This window comes from Balaenoptera ricei, chromosome 5, assembly GCF_028023285.1.
Source record: "Balaenoptera ricei isolate mBalRic1 chromosome 5, mBalRic1.hap2, whole genome shotgun sequence".
NCBI classification, from domain to species: Eukaryota; Metazoa; Chordata; class Mammalia; order Artiodactyla; family Balaenopteridae; genus Balaenoptera; species Balaenoptera ricei.
Genome location: NC_082643.1, coordinates 126,535,390 through 126,544,773, shown reverse-complemented (window position 1 = coordinate 126,544,773; position 9,384 = coordinate 126,535,390). Strand labels below are relative to the sequence as shown.

Here is a 9,384-nt window from a genome sequence, read left to right as displayed (position 1 = left end):
AGTCATCAAGATGAAGGGTGCCACAGGTCAACTAGAAAATGTATGCCAAGCATGAATTAAACTGGTGACACAGATCTTTTCATTTCTTTGTTTGAAATACATGTTATGAACCATTTTCTGGAGCATGTCTACAAGCACTGTGTGCAAAAGATCTGGTGGTCAAGAGAATATTTTCACGGGACCTACAAACCAGAACACCATGCACAGCTCGAAAATACAGCTGCCTTCTAATCTCAAATTGCTTCCCTCATAACTAAGACTGTATCTCCTGCCCCAGCAGTAAACAAATGGCACCCATGTTTCTTACAGACCCTTCTCTCTGGAATACTCTCTTCTTGAAGTATTCTCTTCTTGGTTGTAAAGCAGAAGTTACTTGGTGTCTATGAGTAGCCATCTTGTAGCTCTTCATTAATGTGGTTCAGAGTAGCATTCATATGGCAAAGACTTTATCAAGATGACACATTTAAGTCTATAGTGATTATCACTGATAATTCTCCAGATGGTGAATGTCCATAGGGGGTTTGATATTTCTATCTTTCACCCACTAGCTGATCCCAACTTAGGTCAACTAGATATTCAGAGAGCATTTGCAAAATGCAGGTGGAACCGTAAACATAGTTGTTAAGTATTTATGTATCCATGGAGAGTTGAAACAGCAAGCTTCCTAAAACCAAAGGCTGAAGTACTGTATAAAAAGATAGTTAGCTTTATGAAAGAAAAATGCTCAACAGTATTAGAGTGTACACTGTGTGTTTGTTTGATAAACATAAATTAGAAGACCCTATGTAATTAGTTTTCCTCCATAAAATCCGTCTGTATGTGATGAACTCATAGAGAAGATGCTATCTCATAAAAAGAAACTTGATGAACACCACGATAAAAGTCTTCAGGTTACAGAATTCCAATGTTTAAACTCCAATGTGCAAAGAACTTGTAAACTGTCATTCCTGTGCCTGCAAGAAAAGGAAGAAGAAGCAGAAAATCAGTGACTTTTCTTGGACTCATCAGAGACCTGAGATTATAAGGAAACTTGTTACCCTGAAATCTGTAGAGACAAGCAAATTCAGAGAGTCACAGATGAGATCTGCTTACCAGGAGCAGAAACTGTTGGAGCCATAAACTGGTAGCGACACTTAAACAATCATTTTGATGAATTGCTGGAGGCTGAATGTGGGCTAGCATGAGAGGGAAAAGCCCATGGGGGCTGTGGTCTTGGACGACCCCCATACCTTCACAGGTTTTAGCTCCAGGAGCACCCCCCTGGGTTTTCCTAGTGCACATGCAAATTCTCTAACCTTGTGATTCTGGCTGGAGGAGGAGATATGAGTAATCATTGTGTAATATGTCCAGAGGATTCTCCATAACAAAGGACTACTTTTCAAGGGGAAAAATTTTACCCAGAGCTTTATCCCAGGCAGCAGAAGGGAATGCTGCCTGACCCAGATCACTCTCGCCTTCCTGCCTATCCTAGAGGGTGGAGGGAAGCTAAACAGTTACTGTGGAAATACCAGTCAGTGTTTTAGCCCAGAGTTTCAGGCACACTAAAAGACTGAGATTGAATCATAAGATGACAGTATTGGTCTTCTGCCCCACATACTGGATTCCAGGAAAATGACAGTGTAATACAGCTGACAGAGCTGCAAGATGCAGACCTACCCTGAGGAGGGAGTACTGAGGGAAGCCCACAATGAGGAAGAGGGACAAAAATCAGGACCCCAGAGGAATATGAAGCCACTAGTACCAACAGCTACGGCAAACATTAATTAGGCCCAACTCCTATTCAGATTCGCATAAATCCTCACACTAAAAGCCTATTTCCCTCAATACTTATTCACCAATACAGCATCACTGGCATTCAACAAAAAACTACAAAGCATACCAAAAGGCAGGAAAAAAAAATCTGAAGAGACAAAGCAAGCATCAGTACCAGACTTGGACATGACACAAATTTTGGAATTATTAAAAAAAGAATTTAAAATAACTGTGAATTATATAAGTGCTTCAATTGAAAAAAGAAGACAATATCCAAGGATAGATAGCTAATGTAAGCAGGCAGGTGGAAACTCTAAGAAAGTATGAAAAGGAAATCCTAAGTATTAAAAACACTGCAACAGAAATGGAGAATGCCTTTAAACGTCTCATCCATACAGACACAGCTGAGGCAGGATTCAGTGAGTTTGAAGGTAGACCAATAGAAACTTCCCAAAATGGAATGCAAAGGGTAAAAAGATTTTTTTTAAAAAAAGAATAGGAACTCCATGAACTTGGGACATTTCGAAAAGTAACATATATGTATTAGGATTGCCAGAACAAGAAGAAAGAGAATATGGAGCAGAAGAAATATTAAGTAATAATGGACAAAATGTTTCCAAAATTAGTAGCAAACACCAAACTACAGATCCAGGGAGCTCAGAGAATAACACGGGGTAAATGCAAATCAAACAAACTCATAAAAACTACACCTGGACATATCATATTCACACTACAGAAGACCAAAGACAAAGACAAAAATCTGTGAAGAAGTCAAAGGGAGGAAAGGGAAACACCTTACCTACAGAGGAAAAAAAATAAGAATTACAGTGGACTTCACATCAGAAATTATGCAAACAAGAAGAGCACAGTGAGATATTTAAAGTATTGAAAGAAAAAAAAGCACCTAGAATTCTACGCCCAGTGAAATTACCCTTCAGAAGAATGTCCTTCAAAAGGATATTAAGACTGTTTATCTCTCTCTTGTGCATAGACACACACACACAAACTTAGAGAATTCATCCCCAGCAGACCCGTCCCGAAGGAAATATTAAAAGAAGTGAATTGGAGAGAAAGGAAATGATGTAAGTCAGAAAACTCAGATCTACATAAATAAGGAAGAAGGTTGGAGAAGGAACAAATGAATAAAAATAAAATATTTTAATTTTCTTATTTTAATAGATATAAAATATAACTGTTAAGAATAATAACAATGTATTGGGTGCTTATGGCATATGGATAAGCGAAATGAGTGACAGAAATGTTATAAGGAAAGGACAGAGGGATGGGGAATACTCTCTAAGAAACCTGTGTTACACATGAAGTGGTACAGTGTTACTTGACAGTGACTTGGATTAATTTAAAATGTTTATTTCAAGCTCTAAAGGAACCATTAAACAATTTTATATTAGTATAATTGATATGCTAAGAGAGGAGACAAAATTCAAATTATATAAAATGCTCAATGAAAGCCATAGAAAGCAGAAAAAAAAAGGGGGAAATGGAAACAAAGAATAAGTACAAGAAATATTAAAAAGTTGCATATATGGGAGATATTAGTCCAACTATATCAATGATCATTTAAATGATAATGGTCTAAATGCACCGATTAAGAGACAGATTGACAGAGAGAATAAAACCATATTTTGTCTATAGGAAACCCATTGTAAATATAAAGACTCAGAAAAGTTAAAATTAAAGGAAGGAGAAAGTATAACATTTTTAACACAAATTAAAAGAAAACCAGAGTAGCTATATTAATTTCAGAGACAATGGACCTCAGGACAAGGAAGATTATCAGGGATAATGAGAGGCATTACATAATAATAAGGGGATTGATTCTCCAAGAAGATATAACAATCCTAAACATATGTGTACTTACCAACAAAGCATCCAAATACGTGAAGAAACAAATGATAGACCTGAAAGGAACAATAGACAGACAACTATTGTAGCTAGAGACTTCAACTCTCTTCTTTTAGTAATCGATAGACAAAGGAAGCATAAAACCATTAAGGATATAATTGACCTGAACAACACTATCAATCAGCTTGATCTAATTTTCTCCAGTGACTTCTTCTCAAGCTCAAATGGCATTTGCTAAAGTAGACCATATAAGTGGTCATAAAATACACCTTAATGAATTTAAAAGAATGGGAGTCATGCAAAATATGTTCTCATACCATAATGGAATTAAACTTGAAATAAAAAATAGAAAGATAGCTGGAAAATCCTAAAATATTTGAAAATTAAACAACACACTTTGAAATAACTTGGGTCAAATTACTGTTTCAAGAGAAATTGAAAATATTTTGAAATGAATGAAAATGAAAATATAACATCAAAATCTGTGGGCTGCAATAAAACCAGTGCTTAGAGGAAAATTTATATAGCATTATACAACAAATAATGTAACATTAAATGCATGTACTAGAAAAGAAGATATAAAATCAATAACCTAAGTTTCCATCTTAAGAAACCTTATGAAAAGGGGTTAATATTCAGAATATACAAAGAACCCCATAAACTCAACATCAAAAAAAGAAAAAAACCCAAATAGCTCAATTTAAAAATGGGCAGGACTTCCCTGGTGGTGCAGTGTTTAAGCATCCGCCTGCCAATGCAGGGGACAGGGGTTCGAGCCCTGGTCTGGGAAGATCCCACATGCCGCGGAGCAACTAAGCCCGTGCGCCACAACTACTGAGACTGTGCTCTAGAGCCCATGAGCCACAACTACTGAGCCTGCGTGCTGCAACTACTGGAGCCCGTGTGCCTAGAGCCCGTGCTCCACAACAAGAGAAGCCACTGCAATGAAAAGCCCACACACCGCAACGAAGAGTAGCCCCTGCTCGCCGCAACTAGAGAAAGCCTACGCGCAGCAACGAAGACCCAACACAGCCATAAATAAATAAATAAATAAATAAATAAATAAATAAATAAATAAATAAAATCTATTAAAAAAATAAAAAAAAAATAAAAATGGGCAGAGCACCTTAATAGACATTTTTCTAAAGACATATAGAGGGCCAACAGACACATGAAAAGATGCTCAACATCACTATTCATCAGGGAAATACAAATCAAAACTACAATGAGATATCACCTCATACCTGTCAGAATGGCTACCATCAAAAAGACAAGAAATAAGTGTTGGCAAGTATGTGGAGAAAAGGGAACCCTGTGCACTGTTGTGGAGGTATGTAAATTGGTACAGCTACTATGGAAAACAGAATAGAGGTTCCTCAAAAGATTAAAAATAGAGCTACCATGTGATCCAACAATTGCACTTATTGATATTTACCAGAAGAAAAAAAAACACTAATTCAATATGCACTCCAAAGCTCACTGCAGCATTATTTACAAAAGCCATAATATGGAAGCAAAGTGTCCATCTATAGACAAATTAATAAAGAACATGTGGTATATATATATACAATGAAATATTACTCAGCCATATAAAAATAAAATCTTCCTATTTGTGACAACATATAGATGGATGTAGAGGGTATTATGCTAAGTGAAATAAATCAAACAGAAAAGGACAAATACTGCATGATTTCACTTTTATATGGAATCTAAAAAACAAAACAAAGGAATAAACAAAACAATGAAAACAGACCCATAGATACAGAGAACAAAAGGGTGATTGCCAGAAGGGAGGGGTTAGGGGGATAAAATGATAATGGTGATTAATATGTACCAACCTCCAATTAGATAACAAATGTCACAGGGATGTAATTTAAGCTAATATTAAACTGTTCATTTTTGAACTTTATCTCCTGTCTTACAGAGATTTCAATTCTGCTCTTACCCTCCTTAAAAGTGAATGAGTATTGGAATTATTGTGCTCAATTTTAGCTTGCAGAATATATTTTTCTTAATTTTAATGGAAATTTTAAAACATACTCAAAAATACAGATAATATTACCTATCACCCAGCTTCAAAATAAATCATTGACATTGTGCTAATCTTATTTCATCTATCTCTTCAAAAATATTTTTAAAAGTTTTATCAGGTACAGATGTCAGATAATATGTCATTTCATTGATAAGAATTTAATACATATCTCTAATTCTTAAGGGCTATTCATTTTTACATATCCAGTTGCCATTACCACACTTAAAATAAACTTTAAATGTTTCTTTAATATCTTCAGATACCCCAAACCCAACGGTCCAATACTATTTCTGTACTTACTTTATGCTAAACATGATACTGATCATTTATTTAGATCATGTCACTTACTCTTTACATAAGATTCATAGAGTATTGATACTCTATTTTTTTAAATTAAAGTATAGTTGAGTTACAATGTTGTGTTAGTTTCTGGTGCACAGCAAAGTGATTCAGTTGTGTATATATATATATATATATATATATATATATATATATATATATATATATTCTTTTTCATTATAAATTATCACAAGATAGTGAATATTGTTCCCTGTGCTATACAGTAGGACCTTGTTATTTATCTATTTTATATATAGTAGTTTGTATTTGCTTATCCCAAACTCCTAATTTATCCCTCCCCCCTTCCCCCTTTGGTAACCATAAGCTATGTCTGTGATTCTGTTTCTGTTTTGTAAATAAGTTCATTTGCATCACATTTAGATTCCACATATAAGTCATATCATATGATATTTGTCTGTCTTACTTCACTTAGTATGATAATCTCTAGGTTCATCCATGTTGCTGCAAATAGTATTATTTCATTCTTTTTTATGGCTGAGTAGTATTCCATTGTGTATATGTATCACATCTTCTTTATCCATTCATCTGTCCGTGGACATTTAGGTTGCTTCCATGTCTTGGCTATTGAAAATAGTGCTTCTATGAACATTGGGGTGCATACATCTTTTCAAATTAGAGTTTTCTCCAGATACATGCCCAGAGATGGGATTGCTGGATCATACGGTAACTCTATTTTTAGTTTTTTAAGGAACCTCCATACTGTTTTCCATAATGGCTGTACCAATTTAAATTCCCACCAACACTGTAGGAGGGTTCCATTTTCTCCACACTCTCTCTAACATTTGTTATTTGTAGACTTTTTAATGATGGCTATTCTGACTGGTGTGAGGTGATACCTTATTGTAGTTTTGAATTTGCACTTCTCTGATAATTAACAATGTTGAGCATCTTTTCATGTGCCTATTGACTATCTGAATGCCTTCTGTGGAGAAATGGCTATTTAGGCCTTCTGCCCATTTTTTAATTGGGTTGTTTGTTATTTTTGTTGTTGAGTTGTATGAGCTGTTTGTATATTTCAGAAATTAAGCCCTTGTTTGTCACATCATTTGCAAACATTTTCTCCCAGTCCAGAGGTTGTCTTTTCATTTTGCTTATGGTTTCCTTGGCTGTGCAAAAGCTTGTAAGTTTGATTAAGTCCCATTTATTTACTTTTGCTTTTTGTTCTATTGCCTTGGGATACTGACCTAAGAAAACATTGGTACAATTTACGTCAGAGAATGTTTTGCCTATGTTCTCTTCACGGAGTTTTATGGTGTCCTGTTTTATATTTAAGTCTTTAAGCCATTTTGAGTTTATTTTTGTGTATGATGTAAGGGAATGTTCTAACTTCATTTATTTACATATGGCTGTCCAGCTTTCCCAACACCACTTAATGAAGAGACTGTCTTTTCTGCACTGTGTATTCTTATCCCCTTTGTTGAAGATTAATTGACCATAGGTGTGTGGGCTTATATCTGGGCTCTCTATTCTGATCCATAGGTCCACGTGTCTGTTTTTGTGTCAATACCACACTGTTTTGATTACTGTAGCTTGGTAGTATTGTCTGAAGTCTGGGAGGCTTATGTCTCCAGCTTTGTTCTTTTTCCTCAGGATTGCTTTGGCAACTGATGTCTATAGTGCCAAATCAACTTCAATCCTGAGATAGCAAATACTAACAGCAACAGAGTTGTACCTTAACTTTTCAAGTGTATATTTTAGGCTTAAAAAAGTGGAGAAAGATCAACTCAGAACAGTAAGTCTTAGATTTGGTGATTTTTCATTGTGACTTATGAAAAAATGTATTCAAATTTTTTCATATATTTTTTCTGGAGTCCACAGTTCTTGTCAATGATTTTTTTGGGGAAAGGGGTCAACAAAAAACTCTAAACCCTTATGTAAGACGTTTTGGACTTTCCTCAACCCATAATTTTTTTAAAGTTTTATTGATTATTTATTTATTTATTTTTGGCTGCATCAGGTCTTAGTTGCGGCACGCAGGATCTTCATTGAGGCATGTGGGATCTTTCGTTGCGGTGTGCGGGCTTCTCTCTAGTTGTGCATGTGGGTTTTCTCTTCTCTAGTTGCGGCACGCAGGTTCCAGAGCACGTGGGCTCTGTAGTTTGTGGCACGCAGGCTCTTTAGTTGAGGTGCGCAAGGTCTTTAGTTGAGGCTTAGTTGCCCCGCGGCACATGGGATCCTAGTTCCCCGACCAGGGATCGAACCTGCGTTCCCTGCATTGTAAGGTGGATTCTTTACCCCTGGACCACAACGGAAGTCCCTCAACCTATAATTTTTAAGAGGGAGTGAAACAGAGTGGTAACCATTCTCTATGTCTTTCTGCTATTACATTATGAAGAAGAAGAAAGAAAAAGCATTTGGAATTGTAAATTATCTTTTCCTTGACTGATCCTTTACCTAAATTATACAACAACTGAAATAATTTTACATTGAAATGTAAAGCATATACAATTAGTTTGTATAGAAATAGATTCTTTTTTTCCATGTGATTCTATGAGAGGAGAGGCACCATTGTGGTATGAATAATTATGAGGATGAGAAGTAGGTGATCTTGCCTTTACAAAATTTGTTTTTATGTCCAAAACATAAATCTCAACAATTAGTAAGAATCCTTAATCAAAGTATATTGTTATAGATTGCTCTTATGTAAAATTAGTTACACTTCTTCACATAGTGATAATAATTTTTCATCTCATTTCAGTAAGAAGATCACAAAACAAGCATTCTATGTGTATTTATTGATACCATTTTTATTTAGCTTATGAGTGTTATTTTTACTTTTCCCTTGTGGTTTGTTTGCCATAACGTGAAAAAAATTGAAATACTTAGGCACTAATTCTTAATAAGATGATAATTTTTTCCTTTCACTATTAGTGCTACACTATACTAATACTAGTACTATTATTAATTTTGTCATCCTAGTACAAAGTAAAGCTTAGATATTTTTGTTATTTGAAAAATGTAATTAATATTCTAAAAAACAGCTAGAAACTTCAAGACATGCGGGAAAAAAGTTTAGGTCCTGATATATATAGTTCCAGTGTCAGACAGTAGTGGGTTAAAATCCAGTTCTGCCACATACAGTCAAGTGATGCTATAGATACAGTACATTGACATTAGAGACCAATCTAGAATGTGAGGATTCTGTCCTGGGCTTGTGTCAGGACTCTATGAGAGGTGACAGAAATAATACTTGCAGGCTATAGAGATGTCGTGTGTATCTACCTCAAAGGCTGGTAGTGAGGAAGAAATAAATAACTTATGTGGAATGCTTTACATGGTAATAATATTACCACAAACGGATGTTCTATGTTGATTAAATTAGATTAACAAAGACAGAAGCGCACACAGTGTATTGCATACCCTCCTATTTTCCCTTC

The 9,384-nt window shown here is 35.3% G+C and overlaps 1 pseudogene; it reads left to right on the top strand.

The window, feature by feature from the left end:
- Positions 1-286: 286 nt before the first annotated feature.
- Positions 287-989, top strand: LOC132366285 (AKT-interacting protein-like; annotated as a pseudogene).
- The last annotated feature ends 8,395 nt before the right edge of the window (positions 990-9,384 follow it).